This window comes from Sarcophilus harrisii, chromosome 1 (assembly GCF_902635505.1).
Source record: "Sarcophilus harrisii chromosome 1, mSarHar1.11, whole genome shotgun sequence".
NCBI lineage: Eukaryota > Metazoa > Chordata > Mammalia > Dasyuromorphia > Dasyuridae > Sarcophilus > Sarcophilus harrisii.
The window spans coordinates 507429491-507456334 of NC_045426.1; the positions used below are offsets into that span (position 1 = coordinate 507429491).

At 32.5% G+C, this 26844-nt stretch overlaps 1 protein-coding gene and 1 long non-coding RNA gene across 2 annotated transcripts in view; one reads left to right on the top strand and one right to left on the bottom strand.

The window, feature by feature from the left end:
* Window positions 1-26844, top strand: part of GNAL (G protein subunit alpha L) — a 247863-nt gene that overhangs the window by 161450 nt on the left and 59569 nt on the right. The window lies entirely within an intron of this gene.
* LOC116420614 lies at window positions 19456-24489 on the bottom strand. The gene is made up of 3 exons (XR_004230985.1): window positions 24320-24489; window positions 23313-23474; window positions 19456-19588 (listed from the first exon to the last, which is right to left on the bottom strand). It is a non-coding gene; the product is annotated as an uncharacterized LOC116420614 (long non-coding RNA).

Sequence of the window (26844 nt, forward strand, 5' to 3'; positions counted from 1 at the left end):
AATCATCGATTTCAAACATGCCTTAAGATGATTCCAAGGGACATTTTTTTCTTCTCCACTGCATTTTCTTATGTCCATCTTGCATTCTCAGCACTAGAGTCTACGGAGAATTTCAGTGATTTGTTATAATGTTAACACTTTTTCCATCCTCCCAAAAGAAAAAGAATTTAAATTCAGCAGTTACTTTTTCCAGAATTCTTGTTGTGGCAATTACATTTAAAAAATCATTGGCATTAAGATCATTGTATCTTGTTACAGAGGAAGAGGATGTCCTTTTCAGATAACTCCTAAATATAGCCACAACATGATAAAAGGAGACTGTTTTAAAAATTAACAATGTAAAAATAAGTTGATCTTTGCTAACTTTATCTTCTCCAAGAGAAAACATATTTATTAGATATAGTGTGAAGTTTACATTATTTATAGAACATCATTGTTAGACTCTCAAGAAAGAAGAGGTACAATTTTCTTTTGAGAAGGCCCTGAAAATTTTTTTTTTCTATTTGTTTTCACATAATATAGTGGACACACAATTGAATTTGGAATGTCAGAGATGGAATTCCAATAAAGGATCTGTCTCTTACTACTTGTGAGAAGTTGAGCAAATTCATTCATCCTGTTTTTTCATCTGTAAAACAAGGGGTTTGGACAAGATGATGACTGACACTATACTGAACAAACTATGAAACCTATTCTAGAAGCTAAGAACAGAATTCATTTTGTGAAAGAAGGTAAGGAAGCAGCTGTGTCTATCAGGTTTTTGCTCCCCCATATGACTCTATTGATATCCTTTGGGGAATGGGGAACAACTTCCCTAATTCAGGAAATAAGAATCATTCATAACTTTTCTTGTCCTCGTTTTCTTTTGTTAAAAAAAAAAGTATCCAAAAGGAAGTAATTTTGCTTTTATATAAAAATCTTGGTCTCATTTTTTTCCTCTTAAGATTGTACTATCAGTGAAGAAAATCTACTTTGAAACTTTTAAAACCAATTTAATTGTATAGGTTGCAATATATAAGATGTCTGAGCAACAGGGTTTGTTAGTAATCTTTCAGTTTTATATAACAGCAAGTATTTATACATCACTTTAAGATTTACCAAGTATTTTACATAGGTTATCTGATTTGATCTTTCGAACTACCCTCTGAGGTTTCTATTATTGTCCCTATTTTACAGATGAGAAATTTGAGGCTGAAAGATTAAATTACTTGACCAGGTTGCACATATAGTAAAATATATATATATATATATTCCAATCCTTTTTTTAAAACTTTGCTTTAAAAAAAAAAAAAACATTACTTCATTGTGGATGATGCTGGAAGCATATTTCCCCTGATCTTGTCTCAGCTTCTATAGCTTCCAGCTATCTAGGTGATAAACTTTTGCTACATTATGGTTTTTAGACATGTGGCCCGATAGCTTCTCATTTGAAGATTACAGTAAATGATTTTATTTGTAACTTCTAACCTCATAAAAATTGTACATGATTTACAAATGTATTAAGATATAAATAATGAGAGCCTTGCTGCTTGAAGCCCCTATAATAGTCTCTATTTGAGAATAATACTGAAGGGAATTGATCAGTGGTCAAAGGATATGAACAGGTTGTAAAGAAATCTAAGCTATCTATAGCATATGAGGAAGCATTTTAAATCACTTTTGATTGGACAAATGCAAATTAATACAACTGTGAGGTTCCACCTTACATCTATGAGATATGGCAAATATGACAAAAAAGAAAAATAATAAATGTTGGGAGAGGAGGTGGGAAAACTAGTACTAATGCACTATTGGTGGAGATTATAAAATGAATGCCATTGTCCCCCATGTTCAATGACTGAAAAGCATTCAACCTCTGCGGTCAGAGTCAGGTGTCAGGAACAGTGTTCCCAATGCCAACAAAAGGACTGGACTGCTCACAAGAAAAAATTCCAGAAGAAAGGAACCTTCCAGCAAGAGTAGAGTATCCATACTCTAAATTAGTAGACTTGACCGAATGAAAATATAATAAAGAAAATTTAGACAACTGGAAGAAAACTAGGAAAAAGCAGTGTCACAAAAACTTTGAGAAAGTGACCAGGATAAGATGTTGATTAACAGGCTGCAAAGGCTACAGAAAGGTCAAGAAGAGTGAAAATTGAGAAAAAGCCATTATATCTGACAATCCAGAGATCATTGATAACTTTGGGAAAAGTCATTTCAATTGAATGATGAGGTCAGGCTGCAAAGAATTTTGAAGTGAGAGGAAATGACAATAGCTAGCAATGATGCTAGCTTGAGGGTTGTGGTTTTGAGGGGGGTTTTTTAAAGCATGGGGGAGCCATGAGTGCTAGAGTAGGGAAGACTTGAGATGAGAGAAAAGGAAGAATTCAGTAGATAGGACAGAGATTGAAGATTAGATAAAGTGGATATGACAAAAGGAGGAAATCTAGAGAGAATGGGGTAAGATCAAGGTATATATTGATAGGTTTGCCTTAACAAGGATAACAGGGCTACCTCTTTACACATCTCATATAAGTGAAAGAGTAGATATGAGAGATGAGAAGAGAGAAGAAGGAGCTCTCAACAAATGGTCCCTAGACTTCCCTTTCCTTATATGCCACACTTTTTGCTTTATAAGCCAAAGAATAAAGTAGCATAAAAGTGCTAGCCTACAAGATTTCATCTGGTAGGGATTTCATCAGAAGGGATATATTTCAGGTGCAGTTAACTTTTGTCATTTCTTATCATTTTGTGGTTCTTGTTAGTCTATGCTTTTTGTAAAATTGTATGTATATTTTAACAGAACCATGTCTAGAATCACTGGTGGGCCAATTCACTGTGGAAGTGTGTGTGGAATCCATAAGGTCTAATAATTATTAACTTGGGATCCACGAACAATTTCCTCTAACAACTGTGAATGTGGATAGGAAAAAATTTGCATTTTATTTCAATATAATTAGTCTTCTTTACAATCTTTGTTCATTTAAAGTGTTATGTCTAAGTAATCCAAAGCTTTCACCAAATTGTCAAAGGAATGCATGATGTTTAAAAAAAAAAAAAAGTTAAAAACACTGGTTTAGTAAAAGTGGGATGTTTTGTATTCCTCTAATATATATGTACTTTAATAAATAACTCAGTTTCTTCAATAGGATTTACTTTGCAATCCTGAACTATACAAAGAGTCTCAAAATGCCCTCTAGCATGCAAGCTATTATCTTCTTTTATAGTTATGATCTTAGGTAAAGATTGCTTGTACTTTTATTTGATTTTTATATCCTTTATGTCAGGTACAGAGCAGGCACTTGATATATGCTCCTTGAATTGAATTAACTGTAATTGTCTCCTACATTTGAAAGATAAAATTTAGTTTTTAGATATTCCTCTCTCCCACCAAAAAAAAAAAAAAAAAAAAAAAAACCATATTCAAAGAAGAAAAAAGCTCACAAAATTCCAATGTTTTGAGTCAATAGTAATTTTAAAAAGAAGAAAAGAGAAAATAACCAATTAAACGTACCTGAAGTAGACGTCATGAAGGGTGGGGAGGTTGAAGGAGATAACAAAGAAAATGATCTATTGGGATTGATGTAGTTTTAAGATTGATGAACCTTTAAGAGGTTCAGGGAAAACAACAGGATTGAGAGTTATTTAGAAATGATTGAAGAACAAAATTTATATCATTTATACTCTGTGTGACTTTTTTGATATTTATAATATGCTATCTTTTATTAGAAATATAAAGCATTTAGCAGAGTGCTTGGCATGGAATAGGTGCTTAATAAGTATTCCCTTCTGTGTCCTATCTGTAGTTAGCAAACTTTTACTACAAATTTTTACTGTTAGTGTTACAGAAAGGTAGAAGATTCTCCATCCTCAACCCTCCCTATTCAACTTTTCTCTGATTCTGCTGAGACTTCCCTTAACAGAAAGGGTTGTAATAATCATAAGCTCACATCATTCTAATGCTTGAAGATTTAGAAGGTTATAAGGATATATAGATATAGATATATATAGATATATGTCCTTGTTTGATCCTTATAACAACCCTATGAAAAAGATACTATTATCATCTCTATTTTCAACACTAGGAAACTTAGGCTACGAGATTTGGTTACTTATAAGGGTTATGCAGGTGACCAGGGTATTCCTAATTCCAAATCAGTATTTTATCTACTGAACCTGGTGAGGATATGCCAGAGGCCACATCAGTCTTCAGTCTGATTCTTTGGATACACATAAGAACCCTGAAACAAATTCATCTTCATTTCAGAGGAACCACAAGACTCTCTTAAGTCTTCTACATAATGTGTTTCAGGATCTAAATATGAGGTTCTTGAGTGAGGAAAAGTTAAAGACTACTACCTGTAAAACAAAAATCGGGATTCTGCTCTCTGCAGAAATGGAAATGTGTAGAAAACAAAAGCCAAAAGTGTTTTAAATATGACTAATGTAGAAATGTTTTATATAATTGTGTATATATAACCTATATCAGAGTGCTTATCATTTTGGGGGAAGAGAGGAGGAGGGAACTCAAAATCTTATAAAAGTGAATGTTAAAAACTAAAAAGAAAGAAAAGTCTTGTTTTTAAAACCTCCTTTTCTCTTTCCCCCTACCGCCATGGATCTTATTAGACTCAGTGGGGACTTAGGGGAAGAAGATGAGGTCACTTATCTTATGAAAGAAAGAGTACTATTAATGGGGAGACAATAAACACAAATAAGCACAAATATAGGGACATTTTTTTTAAAATGAAAGCTCATTTAGTTATACTTAATAAACTACAGCTTGCCAGGAATTTTGGTGGTATACCACAGTTTAAACAAACTCTAATGTGTGAAAAATAAATTAGGAGAGCTATGTTTGCTTTAAAAAAAAAACTTCATATTAATATTTCTCTAAATAACAAATTCCTCTAGTACAAAGGTTCTTTTTTTTTTTTTTTAATAGCCTTTTATTTACAGGTTATATGCACGGGTAACTTTACAGCATTAACAATTGCCAAACCTCTTGTTCCAATTTTTCACCTTTTACCCCCCCACCCCCTCCCCTAGATGTCAGGATGACTAGTAGATGTTAAATACATTAAAATATAAATTAGATACACAATAAGTATACATGACCAAAACGTTATTTTGCTGTAGTACAAAGGTTCTTAACCTGGAATCCATGCCCTTTTTCGTTTTGTTTTATAATCCTATGTATTTTATGAATTTAAAAAATATTATTCAGAGGGATCCATGAGCTTTTGCAGACTGCCAAAAGATAGTCTATATGCAGCAATAACAAACACAGTGTTTAGACTGAGGAAGTGACACCAAATAGTTTAAGAATCTGTGCTCTAATATATTTAAATTTTGATTTACCTTCGAACATTTTCATTAATAAAGACCTTTTTGGAGAACATTTAGTCAGGAAAACAAGGTATACTTGTTTAAGTTCTAGTGATTTGCAGTAGTACACATTGCCTTAAGTGGCAACGAGGCACCTGTGTGGCACAGGGTCAAACCTGGAGTCAGTATGACCTGTATTCAACTCTGGCCTCAGACAGTTACTGAATATGTGATGCTGGACAATTCCTATCTGCCTCAGTTTCCTAAATCTAAAATGAGGGATGGGAGAGCACACAATAGCAGCACCTATATCACAGAATTATTGTGAGAACCAAATAAGATAATATTTGTAAATCTTAAAGCATGATATAAATGCTATCTATAAATGTTATCTATCTATTATTATTCAGTGTGGGAGAGAAGAGATTTATTAGAGGACACATCTTTTGAGCAAAATTTTGAAAAAAGAAAGATAATGGTGGATAAACCAAGTGAGAATAGTATGTGTGATGTCAGCTCAGTATTGGAAACACTTGGTTCAATATTTGTGTGAATAATGAATACAATGAAGTATTTACCTGCATTTGAAGTTAGATATAAAATATGAACCATTGGTTCTATCACTGTGTAAATATGCAATTCAAATTCAAATAATGTTACCAATTCATAGGATCAATATATAAAATATAAGTAGATATATATTTGGCAGTGATAAGAATTAGTGTGGCCATATCTTTACATTTTTCATCTTTTAAAAAAAATCATCTGAAACTTATGAAAGAAAAGTTCCAGTATTCTTCATATTAAAGATTATTAAGATGAATCTAGTGATCTCCAAAGCAATTTCAGTATCTTCTACCATCAACTGAAAAGTGGAAGAATATTCTACCTTTTTCATTTCATCCTTTGACTTCAACATAGATTTGGTGAGAATCATAAGCCCAGCTGTGGATTTACTTCAAATTTTGTACTGCCATTGGTAAGCACTTGAATTTCTGCTCACAAATTTCATAAAATTCACTTGCTTGTGTTCATTTTCTCTCTCTCTTAATAGCAAAATTCTAATCTTAGATCGGTGATCTTATCTTTTTTTCTAACTTCCCATAGAGCTTAGTCACAGTAGGTATTCAGTAAATTAACTTTCTTATCCCATAAGATTAGCCTTAATTCTTGATTTCCCTCCCGATATTTCTCCTAACTTCATGGATAAAGGTAACTAGACAAAGATACAAATCATAAATAGAATATTAATTACAATGTTTCTGATAAATAGAAAATCTAAGAATGAGGTAAAAGTTTTCAAGCAATCAATCAACATTATTAAGTTCCTACTATGTGTCAGATACTGTGTTTAGCACTGAGGATACAAAAAAGAAGCAAAAGATAGTCTCTATCCTCAAGCTTACAGTGTAATGGAGAAAACAACAGACACAAAACAAGTTATATACGGAATAAATTGGATACAGTGAAAAGAGGAAAGGCACTAGAATTAAGAGGGGTTGACATGGGATTTTTGTTGGAACCTATGGGAGACCAGGAAAATTGTTAGCAGGTGGAATAGATGGGGAAGTGAGCTTTGTAAGCCTGGAGAACAGCTGTAGAAAATACTCAGATCCAAGAGATAGATTATCTTATTCTTGGAACAGCCAGGAGGCCAATGTCTCTGGAGTTTATTGAGACCTGCACTTTAAAAAAAAAATCACTTGAGTGACTAAATAAAGGATATTTTGTAGTGGAGAGAGACTTGAAGTAGGCAGACCCACTAGCTGACTATTGCAGTAGTTCAGTGTGAGGTGATAAAGGTCTGCACTTTAGTATTGGCAGTGTCAGAAAAAGAGAAAAGGGTATATTCAAGAGATTATTGCAAAAGTGAAATCAAAGGTTTTGGCAACAGATTGTATATAGGGGTAAGATAGTGAGGATTTGAAGTTTATTCCTAGATTATAAGCCTAAGGGACTGAGAAGATAGTGTTTCCATTTACAGTCATAGAAAAGGAACAGTAGGAGAAGGAGAGGATTTAGAAGGAAAGATAATATATTTAGTTTGGGGTATGTTGAGTTTAGATATATGGAAGGCAGGCAAGGAAATCAGAAGTTGGCAGAGAGATTAGGGCAGGATACATTGATTTGTGATTAGCAATGGTAATTAAATCCATGAAAGCTGATGAGATCACCAAGTAAAAATGTGTACAAGAAGAGAAGAGAACTCGGGACAGAACCCTGAGGGACACCTACAATTAGAGAACATGATCTGGGATGAGGGTCCAGCAAAGGAAATAGAGAAAAAGCAGTCAGATTGGTAAGAGGAGAACTAGGAGGGACCTTAGTCCTAGAATCAAGGAGAAGGTGGTGATCATCAGTGTCAAAGGGTACAGAGAAGTCAAGGAGAATGAGGACTGGGAAAAGATCACTGGATTTTCAAAGATGCAGTTATTGATAGCATTGGAGAAAACAGTTACGGTGGAATGATAAAATCGGAAGCCAGATTGTAAGGGACTAAGAAAACAGCCAGAAGAAAGGAGCTGGAGATATTTATTATGGGTGGCTTTTTCAAGGAGTTTAGCCACAAAGAGCAAAAGAAATGTAGGATTATAGTTAGCTAAAATTTAAGGATAAAGTGAGTATTAGCTATAAAAAATACTACATTGCCTTCCTGAATAAGGTTCTAACACCCAGTTTTGGGGACAATCATTGGAACAAGATCTTCAGAATGGATCATTTAAATCAGACCATTAAACCACCATCCCCCTTCACATACTTCCATGTGACTACACTTCAAACACAACACACTGCCAAAAACAAGGAAGTTCAAAATTGGGTAAGATGTTGCAATTTTAAAGTTTTTTTCTGAAATATTTAAATACAATTTAAATTCTTTCATTCATAGTTGCAGTTTATTAAAGAACACATTATTTTTCTTGCCTTGTATACAGAAATAACAAACAAAAGTAGGCCATTTTGTTTATTTCAAATCTTAAAATAGCAGCAAATTTAAATGTTTGTTCAATAAAAGAACAAAATGTTATATCCAAGATTGTAAGATTTTACTAGAAAGTTTGGAAAGTTTGGGAACAGGTTTTGATTCCTAAAGCCTTGTCTGAATTACTTCATTCCTCTACATTTCTGTGTTTGAAGTCTTTTCATCAGAAATATTTATTAAACATCTACTGTGTGCTCAGGACAGTGCTTAGCATAGTACTAGCTTCTCTAGGACTGTATATATCTAAATTCTCTGGTGAGGTTACCGTAAGTTGTTTGGTTTCCTTTTGGTAGAGTTTTCTGTGTTGTTTGTTGTTGAAAAGTGAGTTTTGTGAGTCTCACAATTCACAATTCTAGCATTTATTTCCAAAACCCATCTAAATGGGTAAGGAATGATTTTTGCTTTAACTAGCAAGATTTCTTAGGGCATTTCTTGAAATGTGAAACAAAATCCTTATGCATTAGCTAATAAAGACATTTTTCCGTATTACAAATAATGTACTCTGATGGTCCTAAATTCATTAAAATTTTTAAAACTCTAAGAAAAAGGACAGGAAAAAAAATATCTGTCACAAATTGGCAGGCTATGAAGGAGACTAAAGGATCTCCTACCTTAATACTTTCTAGTATCCTCATAACCTATTCCCTTCCTTTACTATAATCACAAAAGAAGTAGCCTTATTCTTTTTCAAGTGAGGCAAAGCTATGTAGTACCATCAGCTCAGCTCTATAAAGAGCTAAACAAAACCTTAGTAGGCATCTAACCCAGCTCCCTTATTTACATATGAGGATATTGAAGTCAAAGAGGTAATGTGATTTTTGCACAGTTACACATATAAGTAGCCTATAACTTGCCAAGAATTGTATATCTAGAAAGAGGCAAACCAGAGATTTGCATCCAATTCTTCCAACTGGAAGTGGCAGAACTATAATTTGAACTGATGTTCTCTGACTCAAAATCCAAAATTAAGTGCTTTACATTTTAAAATACTACATATGAGATGGGAAAATAATGTCATGAAAGCTAAGGGAAAAGAGACTATCTTGAAAGAGGGAGCAATCAATAGAATCAAAAGTCATAGTGAAAACAAGAATGTTCAGGACTGGGAAAAGACCATAAAATGTAGCAAGAGCCAAGGAAATCAGAAGGATGATGGCACTACTAACAAAAGAATCATAAGATCTGCTATCTTGAAAATCTGAGATATTACTGAGTTATTCTTTCTAAAAAAAATTAACAAATTGATTGTTTTGCCTGAATTAGCCAATCTATTAGTTTACCATTTGAGGAAACAACTAGTTTGATTTTTTTTTTACTATAGTATAAAAGAAAGAATACTAGATCAGAAGCTGGAAAACCTAAATATGTTTCTCCAGTTTTCCACTTAATAGTTGTCAAATTCTGGTCAAGCTAATTGATGAGGTGAGGCTATTCTACTTACTACCTATATGACATTTGTCAAGTTTGTCAGTTTCCATATCTGTAAAGTGAAGGGATTATTTTGATTGATGTCTCCATCTTTTTATCTTATTCTTCTCAAGTCGAGGGAAAAAATGCTCTTGCTTTATTTCATGGTCTTTTCTTAGTTCTCAACCTTCTTGTCCTTCTCATGATACACTCTGCATATAAGTTAAATAAAGTAATAATATAAGCTTTGTTGCACCCCTTTTCCAATCTTAAACCAATCAATGGTTCCATATTCAATTTTAACTTTGGTTCTTGGCCTGTATACAGATTAACCTATAAATCAGGGCTGAGGAATGTTCATCCTATGGAGCCCACAGAATCATTTGCTAAAGCAAACACATATGATGATGAGTTGAAAGAGCTAGGTATATCAATCTCCCACTGCTTGAATTCCTAAGTTAATCATTTTATATAGTCTGACATTGATGTTATAAATATCCAAATGGCTTTTGTCAGAAAAAAAAAAATCCCCACCTCTGCTGTAGATGATCTAGTACTCCCATCTCTTTGAGGACTTGTGACATTTTGTTGTGATCCACAACTCAAAAGTTGTGTAGTCCACAAAGCAGAAGTAGACGTTTTTCTGGAACTCCTTTTTTTTTCTCCATAGTCCAATAAACTTTAGCAATTTGGTCTCTAGTTCCTCTATCTCTTATAAAAAGTCTACACTTCTGGTAATACTAAGTTCTCATATTGCTAAAGCTTAACTTAGAGAATCTTAAGCACAACCTTGTTGGTATGAAAAATGAGGATTGGTAATTTGAACATTCCTTGGTATTACTCTTCTTTAAGACTGGAAAGACTGGGAAAACTTATCATTTCCAATCCAGTGGGCCATTGTTGTACTTTCCAAATTCACTGACATTTGCATGCAGTCCTTTAACTGCATCAACTTTTAGTTTTAAAAACTAAAAGTTTTTATTCCTGGTATTCCATCACTTCTTCTAGTTTTGTTGTTAGCAATACTTCCTAAGACTTAATTGACTTCATTCTCTAGGATGTCTGGTTCTAGATCAGTGGCTATATCATCATGATTACTGGTGATGCTAAAATCTTTGTTGCATAGTTCTTTTATTTGTAAGACTCATAATGGAGAATGCATCCACATTCAGAGAAAGAACTATGACAACTGAATACAAATTGAAGCATAGTATTTTTACTTTGGGGGTATATGTGGTTTTTCCCTTTTATTCTATTTCTTGCTTCACAACATGACTAATGTGGAAATATATTTCCATATTTGCATTTGTATAACCAATATCAAATTGCTAGTGCTAGTGCTAGTGCTAGTGCCACATCTTGGGATGTGGAAAGGGAAGGGAGGAAGAGACAAAAATTTTAAACCCAAAATTTTATAAAAAGTAATGTTAAAACTATCTTTACATGTAATTGGGAAAAAAACGTTTACCAAAAAAAAGTGTTTTGTAATTGTGTTTATTTAATTCCTTTGTGTATCTTAATAGGGAAACAAATATTTTATACTCTCTGTACATCAAGAAGAGAGAGAGTCTATTTTGTTGGTAATATACAGAAATACTAATGACTATTTTATATTCTGCAATTTTGCCCAAGTTGTAACTTTTTAAAATTAGTTTCTTATCGGATACTCTAGTGCTGATACCATGTTCAAAAAAAATGAAGTTTTGTTTCTTTCACTAATCTTGTTTTTTTATTTATTTTTCATATCTTATTGCTCTAAATTGCACAGGAAACTGCAAATCTATTATATACAATGTGCTATTCCATTTAAATATATAAAGTCATAGAAATGAAGTTTTGTTTCTTTCACTAATCTTGTTTTTTTTTTATTTTTCATATCTTATTGCTCTAACTAGCTTTTTATGAACTAAGTTGGTTAGTAATTGTGATAGTAGACATCACTCCTTTGTCTAATTTTTTATTTATTTTTAATTTATGGAATAAAATATTTCTATTACATAGCATTAAAAAAATTGCATAGGAAACTGCAAATCTATTATGTACTATACAATTTGCTATTCCTTTTAAATATATAAAGTCATATAAATGTTTCCCCTTTTCCCTGACCTAGCTACCACTATACACAAATATGTTTATATATAAAGTCATTCTATACATACTTCTATTTATCAGTTCTTTCTCTGGATGCAGATAGTGTCTTCCTTCATATGTCTTTTTGTAATTAATTTGAATATTTAAAATAAGTGACTTATTTGCTCAAAATTAAAAAGACTTCTAGCATTTCCCCAAGACAGATAATGTTGGGTCTTGGTTTTATAAAGAGTTAGATAGATTTATCATTTTAAAGAAAGCTCCCTTGGGTTTCGTTCTGTTCTTTTTTTTTAAGTATGAATGGGTGCTGTATATTGTCAAAAAGTTTTTCTACATCTTTTGCTATAATCATATTCTTTGTTCCTTTTGTTGTTACTAAGATCAACTTTGTTATTAGTAAGATCGATTATGTTTATAGTTTCACTAATATTGAACAAACCCTGAATTCCTGGTATAAATTCATATATATATATATATATATATATATATATATATATATATATCATAGTGTATAATCTTTGTGGGATATTACCATAGTCTCCTTACTAATCTTGATTTTAAAAATTTTAAACTGTGCATTAGGAATATTGGTCAACAATACTTTCTTTTTGACTCTCGCTAGTCTAGTTTTCAAGACCATGTTTGTATTATAAAAGGAATTTGTTAGGATACTTTTTTGTAGCATTTCAAAGTGTTTATGTAGTGTTAGAATTAATTTTTCTTTAAATGTTTGGTAGAATTTGTGAATCCATTAATTTCTACTATCTTTTTCTTTGGAAGTTCAATTATGATTTGTTCAATTTCCTTTCTTAAGATAGATTTGTGCAAGCCCTCTATTTCCTATTTTCTATTCTGTTCATCTGGGCAATTTATACTTTTTGTAAATATTTTTATCCATTTCATTTAGATGGTCAGTCTTATTGACAAATGATTGGGTAAGATAGTCCTTAGTCATTGCTTTTATTTCTTCTTCATTGGTTTTTAATTCACCTTTTTCATTTTTCTTGCTGGTAATTTGGGTTTGTTTGTTTTTTTTTCATTTTTAAAAAATCAAGTTGGTTTAATGACTGATTTATTTTACTGATTTTTTTTAAATCATCTCCTATGAATTTTTTCCTTTGTCTTTTTAATATCTTTTTTGATTTTCTGGACTTCTATTTTGGTTTTTAATTTGTTGATTTTTTTTTATGTTACATGCATAATTCATTGAGCTGGTCTATTTTTTTAATTAAACTGTTTAGAAGTGTAAATATTCTCTTCAGTATTGCCTTGGCTGCACTCCTAAAATTTTGCCATGTTGTCTCATTGTTGTCATTACCTTTAATGAAATTGTTTCTTTATTTGTTCTTTGACCCCACTATTCTTTAGATTGTTATTTAATTTTCAATTCGCTTAATTTTAAACTTTATTTCAAAAGTCTTTTATTGAATATTACTTTATTTCATTATGGAGCAAAAGATGAATTTAATATTTCTACTTTTAGGTAATTGTGAGGTTTTTAATACCTTAATATATGATTAATATTTGTGAAATTAATTTCTTATGTTTCACTGAGAAATAAGTATGCACCTTTCTATTCCTATTCAAGATCTCCATAAGTCTGGTATATCTAACTTTTCAAAAATTCTATTCAATTTCCTCATTTATGTTATATTTATTTTTGTTAAATTTATCAAGATCTGAGAGAAGTAAATGAGGTCTACACTACTATAGTTTTACTTTCTATTTTCCCTGTAATTCATGTTCCTTTAGGAATTTAGATTATGTGCCTTTTGTTGTTGCATGTTAGTATTGTTATGTATTTGCGATCTATGATCCCTTTTAGAAAAAATGTGGTTTTCCAGTTTATTTCTTTTAATTAAGTTTGTTTTTGCTGTTATTTCTGGGATTATGATGGCAACCCTTGTCTTTATACTTCAATTGGAGCATAAAGGAATCTGGTTCAGTTTTGTTTCATATTTGTTTCTTTTAAACAACATACTGTTGGATTTCAATTTCTAATCCATTTTGTTATATACTTCTATTTTATGGGGAATTTGTTCCATTCACACTCACAGTATAATTGCTAATTTTGTGTTTCCTTCTATCATATTCTTGAATACTTGTTCTTTTTTTTCTCCATTCCTTCTAATTTTTTGCTTCTAACATGTTCTTCCCTTAGTCTGCCCTCCCTTGTAGTCCTATTCTTTCCCCTAATGCTTTTTCCCAATTGTGTGTATATATTTTTCCCTCTTTTGACAATTCAGATGAGAATAAGTTTGTGTTACCTTATTATATAGACTCATTGTTATATAGATTTCTACTTTTGAATTCCATTGTGTAAGATAACTTTCCCCATTCTTCCTCTCCCACCCCTTTGCCCAGTTTATTCTTCTTTCACCTTTCCATTAAGATCATGACAACACCGTAGAATCATTCCTAGGCACCTTGTCTAATTACATTCCTAGTCCGATTCTGACTCCTTAGAGATGATTGAGTTCTGAGGAAACACATGTATTATCTGCTGATGTAAAAAAATGTAAATAGTTTAATCTGATTTAGTTCCTATGATTAAATGCTTTTGTTTGCCTTTTTATGCTTCACTTGACTATTATGTTTACATGTCAACTTTCCTATTCAGTTCTATTCTTTTCATCAGGAATTCTTGGAAACCCTCTATTTCTTTAAATCTATTCCCCTCTCTTCATGCTGTTTTGCTGCATAAAGTTTTCTTGGTCTAGATCTTTTATCTCCTACAGTATCATTTTCTAAGCTCTCTACTTCTTTAAATTAAATGCTACTAAATCTTGTGTGATCCTAATTATTGACGCTTGATTTCTTGAATTCTTTCTTCTAGGCTGTTTGCTGTGTTTCTTTAACTTGGGAGCTCTAAATTTTATTACTATTATTATAGAAGTTTTCTTTTTGTAGTTTCTTTTAGGAGGTAACTAGTGGATTCCAGTGGAATGGTATGCTTTGACATATCCCCCCCCAAAGCAAATTCCATCTATGCTAAGCATTAATAGAGGCTTATTCTAGTAGAGACTATGCATTGTAAACAATATCAAGAGGTCTGGTATTCAGGACTAAATAGGGTGTATTGCACCCTATTCTAAAACATTCATTTAGATCTGGGCGCCACATTTTAGGGAAAAGATTGATAAGTGGAAAGCATTTGGGGAAGTGATTCTAGGATAGTATAAAGACCTGGAGATCATATCATTTGAGGATCATTTAAAGGTATAAGAAATATTTAACAGTAAAAAAAAAAAGACTTACAGGAATCATGCTATCTCTAAATTTCTGAAGAAGTTTAATATAGGAGAATGATTACATTTTTTTCCACTGTTCTCAAAGAAAGGAAAGACGAAAAAATAGTAGCCCTAGATAGAAATTGAACAGATGCAGATTTAGGTTTGATATTAGGAAAAAACTTCCTAACAATTGTAATTGTCACTGTAGAATAAGTAATCTAGGAGGTAGAAAGTTCCCATTCACTGGAGCACTTCAAGTAAAGGCTTGGTGACCAATGTTTAGTATCTCATATCTGAGCTGTTTCAGTAGCCTTCTACATTTTTTTTCCCTTACTTTTAATTCATCGTCCCCTTAGCTATCAAAATGTCCTTCTTAAAACACAAATCTGACCATGTCACTGCCTTATTCAATAAACTCCAATGGCTCTTTATTTCCAATATCAAATATAATATATTCTGTTTGACTTTTACAGCCATTCATGACTTGCCCCACTCCCTTTCCTTTCCATTCTTATCCTTATCCTTTTCCAGGTAATCTATAATCCAGTGACTGACTCCCTTGATGTTCTGCTAATTTCCTTTCTATCTCCTTACTCCATGGCATTTTCAGTGTTTGTCTCCCTTGTCTTAACCTCATCTCCTGACTTTCCTCATTTGCATCACGTCTTAGATAAAATCACACCTGCAAGAAGTCTTTCCTGATTCCCATTTAGTGCCTTCCCTCTGAAATTATCTTCAATTCATCCTGTATATATCTGGATTGTACATATTTGTTTATATGTTGTCTACTCCACTAGACTATGAATTCCTTGAGATCAGGGACTATTTTTGCCTGTTTGTATCCCCAGTGGTTGACAGAGTATGTAGCACATTGCTATTGTTCAGTCTTCCCGTTGTGTTTGATTCTGTAATCTTGTGAACCCAGCGCAACAATTCTATTCATGGAGTTTTCTTGGCAAAGAAACTGGAGTGGTTTGCCATTTTTTTCTTCAGTAGATTAAAGCAAACAGATTAAGTGACTTGCCCAGGATCACACAGCTAGTATCTGAGACTAGATTTGAATTTAGCTCTTCCTGCCTCCAGGCCCAGGATTTTATCCACTGAACTACTGAGCTTACCTCTATGTAGCACATAGTAGGTGCTCAATAAATACTTATTTACTTGTTCTTGGCTTTATTTTAAAAGAATTCTTTTTTTCTGAATCAGTTGAATTTTATCATCTTCCAATAGTGAAGTTCTGTGATTTGTGTGTGACATGTGAATATATACATGTTAGTGTATAGTGACATTTTTCTTAGGATGGTTAATAAGCATATGCCATAATTAAATAAAAAGAAAAAATTTTAATCATATATAATATGAGACACTAGGGTTCAGAGGCTGAGATGCCTCTTGCCACCAAGGGTTTCTAACTGTGGACTCATAAGGGCTGGGTTAAATCCTACCCAAAGGAAGAAGATTGATCTTCTTTCAAACTTTCTGGCTCATGTTATACCTTTATCTTTAAAGGCAACTATTAAGAGGAGGGGAACAGAAAGAATTATTTCTCCTTCCTTAAAGCCAATTAAGTGGGTGAATCTTCCTGCTCAGTTACTAGCCATCTTTGACACAGAACTTTAGGGATGGTCTATAGAGACCAGTCAAGAACATCATCATACATATACTTTAGCAAGGGGCTTTGGGGGGAATACAGGACCCAGCATCAGAAATACTTCCAGCCCAGCAGATCAGATATGCTTACCTGATTATCCTGATTACAGAAGTAATACTATCTTGAAATCATTGAAGTCAATAGTTTCCATAAATTATTATTTCATTGATGTTGGGCAGAGAAAACAGATTTGAAGAAAAATGCTCAGGGGTCAATTTGTAACTGTTTTTAAGATATGGTTTTAGAAATGCTTGGTCTAATTTGTGTTGTTTGAAGGAATTCAATCCTACATAAAATTCACTGGATAATTATTATAAACATGAATTATGCTGTAATACATATTCCTATAATGCCATTGATAACTTAAGCAATGAGTATGGTTTTCAGTAATGTTTAATTTTAGTGCTTTCTGATCATTTTCCAAAAAATATTTTCATACTATATAAATGTTACCTATTATCATTATTACTAATAATTATGACCCTTGTTTTTCTACTAAATAATACTCTATTATTTATTGGCAAAAGAAAATTCCTTTGTAGCTATTATAGTATGTTAGTCAAGTTGTTTATTCTTTGAAACAGTGATAGAATTTTAATTGTTCCTTTGGTACCTTTAAAGTCTCTTGTGTTGTGCTTAGCCTGTATGGTGCCAGACTTGCTCCTGGTAGAATTTCTATCAGGGGATGAAAAAAGTTTCCATAATACATAAGGGGTGCAAAATGGCATCATGTAGTGGAAAGAGCCCTTAAATAGGAATCAGAAGACCTAGAATCTTCTTTCAACCTTGCCACCTGCTTGAACAAGTTGCATCAAGCCCAACATTAGGTTGTCAACCTTGAAGTTACTTGGCTCCTTCAGGCTTAGTTTTTTTATTTCTAAAAGTGGTAACACTTTCTGCTCTATTTCACAAGTCTATAAGGGTCAAATGAGATAATATATGATAAAAAAATTTCTAAAATTGTATAATACTATTTAAATATAAATTATTATGATATCAGTAGTTGGAAACATTTAAGTATTCTTTTCATGACCATTTTTCTAGAAATTATGTTTTATTTATGAGATTCTTGGGTGATTTTTTCTTCAATTTATACCTAGCATTTCTTTACCAACCTGTTCCACCCTCTAAAACTTTGGAATAATATGTTACAAAACGAAAACTTCTAGATCACATGTAAATTGATTCTGAGCATTGAATTATTCCTACAAATAGTATTTTATAAGGGAAGTGGTAATGAGGTGGATGATATTTATGTAATAAAGAAACATGAACAAGGAAATGTGGTTCACCAGGGTCATTGTAAAAGTGTGTGCTGTTTCTGTCAGTAAAACAAAAAGTAAAGGAAATTGGCAGGAACTTCTGCTTTGCAAAAAGGGATATTATGATCCTTATTCAATTCCTTCCTTGACCCACAAAATGGGAATACAAGTTATATTGAAGTTCAGAATCTCCATGCAAAACAAAACTCTGAGAAGGGAAAAAGCTGTTGTTTTTTATGATACATGCCAGAAAATTAATGGTAAAAGCAGAGGCAGGCCCTCCACAGCCTGTTGTACATCGCGCACCCACTTGGGGGAAAGGAGGGGGGAGGAGAGGGTTCTTCTCTTTGTGCTTCTATAAACTAAAAGAGGAGCCAAAGCAAGCTGTCACTATTAATAGTACAAGAGCAGTGGTGTAGAACCAAAATGGGTGGAGGGTCACATGGGTCAGGCCAAATCAAAGGGAGGAGTCCAGCAATATAGTGCCCAGGGGAAAGAGTCTATAATAGAAATAAAGTTTTAGGTATAAGAGAAACAAAACAAACAGTGCAGATTGGAAGTAATTATATAATGATCTGCAAGTTATATTGCCAAAAGATTTTGCATCTTCTACAGAGAAATAACCAGTTCACTTTTGAAATCTGTGATACTAACTTTTTTACCTTATATGATATCATTAGATTGTAAAATCAATAGATTTTACACCACCACAAAAAGAGATTTTTAAGTTCTCTGAAAATATATTTGGATTTTTTAAAATTTTTATTGACATTGTTTGTTTTTATGTCAACTTCATATCCTTTCCTCTGTTCTGACCAGAGAACCATACAAAGAATTTTAAAAAGAGGAGTAGCTAGATGGAGCAGTGGATAGAGCACCAGCCCTGAAGTCAGGAGGACTTGAGTTCAAATTTGACCTCAGATACTCAATACTTTCTAGCTATGTGACCTTGGGCAAATCACTTAACCCCAATTGCCTCAGCAGAAAAAAAAAAAAAAAAAAAGAATTTAAAAAAGAGATAGAAGAGGCATTTCCATAAAACTAATCAACATATCAACCTAATCTAAATTTATATGCAATGTTTTATAAGTGTAGTCCCTCTTCTTGGCAAAGAAGGATGCGAGTTACATTTTTTCATCTCTTCTTCAGGGCAAAATCTTCTCTCCCCCCATTTCTCCTTTCTCTTTTTTCCCCCCTCCCAATTTCCTTTCTTCCTTCCCTTTCTCTTTCTGTTTCTTTCTCTGCCTCTCTGTCTCTTTCTCTCTTCCTTTCCCACATTTGTATATATGTATATTACTCAGTTGGGGACTCTTGTTATAATTATTTATATTGTTGTATATATAATTGTTTTTTTCCTGGTTCAGTTCATGTAATTCTTTGTATCAGTTCATATGACAGCTCATGTTTGCCTGTATTCTTCACATTCATCATTTCTTATAACACTAATAATATTCCATAATGTTCATGTAACATAATTTGTTTTAGCTTAATTGGAATGGCTAATTCCCTGTTTCAAATGAAAATCTAGTAGGTTTCCATATCTTTGCTGCTATATATGGTGACAGCACATGAGGTTTTTTTTAATGTTTATTGGTATTTTTTGTGGTCTCATCATTTACATTTCACATCTTCCACTCCCTCCCAGAGAGCCATCCTATAATAAAAAAAAAAAAAAAAACTTTAAAAACTAGTTTAGCAAAACCATCTCACATATCAAAAAAGACTGATATGATGCCCATAGTTCCATCCCTTTCTATTTACACAGAAAAAAGGGGATGCCATCTCACAATTCTCTTTTGGAATACCAAGTAAGATTATCCACTCAGCTTTTTATTGTTGTTATCTTCATTATATTTTTAAATCATTTAGCTTTTTATTGTTATTATCTTTATTTATTTATTTACATTTTGTACATATTTTTCCCAAGTTCTGACTTCATTTGGCACCAGTTCATTTTCCCCATGCTTCTCTGTATTCTTCATATTCATCATTTTTACAGCACATTGATATCCCATTTCACCCATGTACCATAATTTTTTATCTGTTCTCTAAATAATGAGCATCTATTTCATTTCCAATTCTTTGCATCTGTAAAAAAAAAAAAATGCTAAAACTATGGCTTCTTAATAACTGCAACTTGGTATTTTTGTTATCCATCATATGGAAGAAAAAAAAAAATATGTGATGGTACATCTCTTTGACTAAAGGAAAATAGATTTCCCAAGTTAACTGAGGATAATTAGTGTACTTCAGGATATTAACTTTTCAGTGAATAGCCCTATTCAGCCCTATTCAGGGCTCGATATTCAGGATCGTATACATTTCAATACATTCCATCCAGACCATCAGTTTTATTAATGTTGGCACTTTCTCCACTAAGGTAGGTCATGATGATTTCAGAGAACTGCTATGGTCAAAAATTTCATCAGCATGTAGCTTCCCTTGTGACGAGTCTCTCTAAACTTAACTATGCTGGTCAAAATGGTGATATGGTCAAACCTAAGTTCTATACTCAGAAGTCTTTCCAACTTTAATAAAGTCAGGGCTTTCACTCTACCTATGTAGCCCCCCCAAAAAAAAAAATCATCTCCACACACTCATGAAGGATTATAGGATATTAGGGAATGATTTCTTGTACAGTACTTGTAAACAGAGGGATAAACATAGGTATATGGAAACTTCTATCAATGCAAGTCAGTAGCTTCTCTACAGCTGATAATTGTAGAGAAGAACCTAGAATGCTGAGAGGATAAATGACTTTCTCAAGATCATACAGCTAGTAAATGTCAGAGATGGGACTTAAGCTGATCTTTCTGGTTTCTAAACCAGCTTTTTATCCACTAAATCAGTGAGGTCAAAGGATCACAAAACCATACATCAGTATTTCTGTGGGATGCAAATTGACTTTTTAAAAAGTATTAACATTATCTAGGTTTTATTGTATTTTTATTAATTTCATTAAATATTTTCAAACTACATTTTAATCTTGGTTGGGTTCTGCTTGAGAGTGTTGTGGCTAGGATTTGACACTTCTGCACCAGACAGTACTACTTCTACACATTTTGTATACTACATATATATTTGTAAAAATGTAAATTACTGGACAGTAGAGACTTTCTGCTTAATTACAGTGCCTGGAACATAGTAAATATTTAATAAATTTTTACTGATTCCTTTGCCAATCTGTTTTATTTATTTATATTTCTATATTTATGTATATTTTATATAATATATTTATTGATATATTTATAAATATAGTTATAGTAATAAAAATAATAGCTAGCATTTATGCAGTGCTTTATAAATATTATCTAATTTGATTTGCACAAGTACCATAAGAAGTAGGTATTATTATTATTATTACCATTTTGGATGATATGGATGAAGAAACTAAGGCAGACAGTTTAAGTGACTTGCCCTGGTTCACTAAGGTGAAATTTGAATTCTGATCTTTCTGATTTCAAGTACAGAGCTTTACCCATTGCACCACCTAGCCACTCAAATATTTATGTGGAATAAGACATAAATATTTATGAGCACAAGTATTTCATGCAAGTATAAAAGCCAACAAATCTGTTTTTAAAAAACCTAGATGTCCTGAAGTCAGGAGGACTTGAGTTCAAATCTGACCTCAGACACTTAACACTTCTTAGCTGTGTGACCCTGAGCAACTCACTTAACCCCAATTGCCTCAGCAAAAACTAAAAAAAAAAAAAACTAGATGTTCCTTGATACAAAATATGCCAGAGGTTTTATATGTTTCTCAATATTTTCTCTATTTAAATACTTTGTCTCCAATCCTATTGTTCCTAAGACATTGGACACCATAGAAAATTGCTGGGTTTTTTCATCATTCTTTATAATATGGGTATGGTTTGAGATTTATTTTATGTGGTGGTAGACTGGGAAAGGGTGATAAGATTAGACTTATGATTCCATTGTTATAGGGAATTCCAGATTTAAAAATATATACTTTCTCCAATAGAATTCATACCTCATATACAAAATATAATTATCTAGGGTACTCAGGTTAATTGGATTGTCCAGAGTCACAAAGCCAAAATATGTTAAAGCCAGGGCTTAAAGAACCCCAGTCTTCCTGGTCTACTCACTGCACTAGAACGCTTTCACCATGAAATAGAGGAATAATACAAATGTGATTTGTGTTATCAAGACAAAAATAGGTTTTTGACAATTTACTCCTTTTTCTTTTTGAGATATTTATTTGGAAATGCTATTTCCCAAGCCTTTTAGAGATATTCATTCTTAATGATTAGCAATGATGTTTAAATTAATTTTACAGATTTAATATAATACCAATCAAAGAAACTATTGGAAGAAGGAGACTTTGAAAGGAGAAAAATTATAAAATACATTTGGAGGAACAAAAGGCCTCACATTTTAAGGGAAATAAGGAAACAAAGACTGAAGTACATTGACTTATTATAATTAAAACAATATTGTGGAACAATTGTTAAATTTGATGATTAAAAAAAAAGAAACACAGTAGTTCAGTAAGTTCAAGAACGGGAACTTCCAAAATACTAAGGAAAGGACTATGTATTTGAAAAGAACTCCTGGGAAAACTCAAAGTTATTTTGGCAGAGAATTGATTTAGATAACCACCTTGTGGTATTATGATCTCTTATTTCAGATATCAGAATAAGCTTCAAATGAGTAGATAACCTAAATACAGGGTGTCCCAAAATTTTTAGTCCAGTTTTAATTTCTCATAGCTTGAAAGTTTACATAAAAGGTTATCACATTAAAAAAAAAAATGAGAGGGGCAACTAGATGGAGCAATGAATAGAGCAGCTGTCCTGAAGTCAGGAAGACTTGAGTTCAAATCCAGCCTTAAACACTTAACACTTCCTATCCATTGTGACCCTGGGCAAGTCACTTAACCCCAATTGTCTTGTCAAAAAAAAAAAAAAAGATGAAAAAAAAAGAAGAAATAAGAGATCATAATACCACAAAAATTGAAGTATATATCCATTTAAAAATGCAAAATCTTCTCTTAATATCAGTCTCTCTATTAAATGATCAAGTTGGACTAAATAGTTCCCAAAGTGCTTTACATCTCTGACGTTTATAATCATATTTTTATATTGCATAATTTTTTATTTTTTTCTAAAAGCTACATATGTTAAGGAATTCAATGCTATGATTTTTTTCATGAGTAAGATAAAAAAAATCATAGGGAACCAAATTTTAAGTATCTCCTTTTCAAGCAAAATGGTAGTACCAGTGAAACTGAATTTGATACTTTCAGATTGTTTAGAATATATAATATGGAATTATTCTATATTTGAATTTTAAATAACTCAAGGTTTCATTTTCTAAAAAAATGCAGAAAGAATTTGTTGCATATAGCCCACCTTCATGGAGGAGGATCAGGGTGGAGAATCACCAAGCCAGTATGGATTAGAGGCACTACTTGAAACCAGGTATTTTGACTCCAAGACAAGTTCTCTGTCCATTGACCCAGAATATCTCTTATTTTAAATATCAAGACAGACTGTTCTTAGCACAGAAGAAGACTAGAGAGAGAGAGAGATTTAATGTCAGGAGTCAAAAAAACCTAATTCGAAATCTTGCTTCTTGACAAAAACTAGCTGCCTAACCCTGGACATTTAATTTCTTAATTACTCCAGGTGACTATTATAAATTGTCACAGTTGCTGATCTGCTTTGCTAGATGGAATTTCTCCACCAAGAAGTCCCAACACCTGTAAATTGCATATTGAGCACAAAAGCAAATATATACATATATGTGTGTGCATATATATATATATATATACACATACATGTATATATATACACATTGTGTGTGTGTTACAACAGTAAACCGAGAAGGAAAGAGCATTCCAGGAATTGGAGGCAGCTGTTGCAAAGATATAGGGATAGGGGAGACAGAGTGTAATGTGTAGAAGAGGAGAGTAAATGGTAAGAAAATTGATAAGCTTTAAAAGCTAAATGATTTTATATTCAATGTTGAGAGTAATAGGGAGCTACTGGTATTTATCAAATTGGAGGAGGAGAAACATTCAGATCGGTGATTTAAGAAAATCATTTTGAGATCTGAATAAAGGACAGTTTGAGTTAGGAGAACTTTAAGATAGGGAGAGCTTTTTATTGGTACAACCTAAGAGAGAGGTGATTAATGCCTGAAATAAGATGGTTGGCTAAGGGGATAAGAAGGTGGTTGTATACTAGAAATTTGTGAAAATAAAAATGACAAGACTTCTCAATGCACTAGATATGGCAGGTGAATGAAAGCTAGGAACTGAGGATGACACCAAGAGTTGTAAACTAGTAAATATAACCCACATTCAAATATACTAGCTGCGTTGGATGAGGGCTGGGAAGGGTGGAGTTTAGCCTACCTTCAGTTCCATTTCTTGAATAAAATACTTTCCTTTTGCTTCTGTTTGTAACTCTTGTTTTCTTTACTCTGGATTTTCTTCTACTGCATCTTTCTCTGGACAGATTCCAAGCTTTTTCATGATCCCCGTTTGAACCTGTCTTCTTCCTTATCCAAATGACTTTTTTTCAATCTCATTTATCACAAACCAGACCTCTCCCATCCTTTATGTTTGTCATATGCCTCCTGCATTGTTAATCATTTGATTTAATGTTATAAAAACACTGCATACTTCTCAAGATATTTTCCTTAATATGTTGGAAAAGCTGAGTATCTTTTCCTAGTGTTATTTTGTAAGTCAAATATAGCTTCATACAATTGAACATGCCATGCCTTCTATAAATTTGCAAATGGACATGATTTTTCCTGTTTCTGAAATTCAGTTTCTTGTTTGGCAAGTATAACCACTGTAAAGTAGAATATTTCAACTAGGGAGATGGTGTAAGAACACTGAATTGAGAGTCAGGATGCCTTGATCTCAACTCCTAATTTTGACATTAATAAGTTATGCAAGTTTGGGATAGTCATTTAACCTCTCTGTGCCCTCATTTCTTTGGCATTAAAAATGAGAGAATTGGACTAAAACATTTCTCAGGTTCTTTTTCAGATCTAAAATTATATGATTCATTTTTCTGAAATATTTTTGTTGACATATAAACATAGCACTTTAAAACCACTCCATTCTTTTCTTCCATGAAAATCAAGCCCCAGAGTTCAAAAATAAATTGCCCAGGCTTTGAATACAAAGCTTAAGTGCACAGTTTGCATGTATGTACATGTTTACACACCCATTATCTCTTTCTCTGGTGACGTCAATGATTGTCTATTGAGCATAAATTTTCCTTATAAACCACTGTGATGGCCAAATATATAATGTACATAGGAGATTATTTTCCACCTAGAATTGTCCTTGACTAGTTTCAGTGGATATACATCTGGTGAAGAATTCATTTAAAAGGAAACAGACAGCTCTTTATTAATCTCTGGTTTTAATCTTATATTTAATACAGGATACCACTGGTCAGTTATTTTTAGACAAAAAGCTGCTTTTTTTGTCTTTTCTTTTGCTGTGGAATTCTTTTCTCCCTTTTTTTTTCACTGAATCAAAATTATACTTGAAAATCAAAGAATAACTTATGGTAAGAGAACTAAGATGGCTTATATGGAAGATGTGTGGATTGTTAAATGCACACTTAGGAAGATAGCATTTGAAAATAAGAAACTTTTATATTTAAAAATATATATTTTTATAAAATAATTTCAACTAGTGTGCTAGAATTTAGTGGTGATCCAGGAATTTAGCAAGATCTAGGACATGAGGAAATTCAAGTTTTCATTTTAATATCACTACTTTTGTATTTTATTTGTATATCACATGTATATATGTGTATATATATATATATATATATATATATATATATATATATATACATATATGTGTGTGTATCTTCAGCCACCTTTGAAGCAATTTGCAGATGATAGAAAACCAAGAGGGAAAGCAAGTTAAAAGAGCAAATCCAGGAAGATCTTAAAATAATGTTACTGACTAGACCCATATGTGAAATTTTATAGGGACAAATATAAAATTTAATCCTTGAGTTCAAATAGTTCATTTCACAAGTATATAAAATTTGTTGTTCAATGTTTCAGGTCTGTCTGACTCTGTGACCCCCTATTTGGGATTCTCTTGAGAAAGATACTGGAATGGTTTACAATTTACTTTTTCCCACTTGTTTTGCAGATGAGGAAACTGAGGCAAACAATACTAAATGACATGTTTAGAGTCATGCAGCTGCTGGCCATATTTGAACTAAGGCCTTCCTGATATCAGTTCTGGCACTCTACCTGGGCCACCTAGCTGCCCAGCTGCAAAATAGTCTTCCTGAAAATGATCAGGGAATCTTAGTGGACTAAAAACTAAGTATAAGCCAGCAATATGGCATAGAAGCCGATGCAAGATTATATTAAACTGAGCAAGATAGTGCCTCAAAAGAGCGAAGGTGGACATGGATAACTAGAACCTGTGTAGAGAAAGATGGCAAGACTAGAAAATATACTAAAAAGGATCAGTTAGAGGAAATGGAGATGTTTAACCTAGAAAAGAGAAAACTATGGGAGATGAGGTTAGGGTGGGGAGGAGGAATCTGATAGCTGTCTAAAATGGAAATTGGATTAGATATTTGCTTCACCTCAGAGTTCAGAACTAGTGGTAATGAGAGGATTTTGCAGAAAGGCAGATTTTAGCTAACATAAAAAACTTTCCCCCCAGATTATATCTTTTTAAAAGTGGAATATCATAGAGGAAAAGTGAAGGATGGTGAGAAGGAATCAGAGATAAAATAGATCAAAGTAACACTGAAAATCCCTTATGTACTTTTAAAAAGGAAAGCTGCCTGAAGCATAGATCCATGGTTTCATATAAAGTTTTCTGTTCCATTTTGTATGTGGAATGGTCATTTTGGGAGCTAAGTTCCAAATGAAACTTTT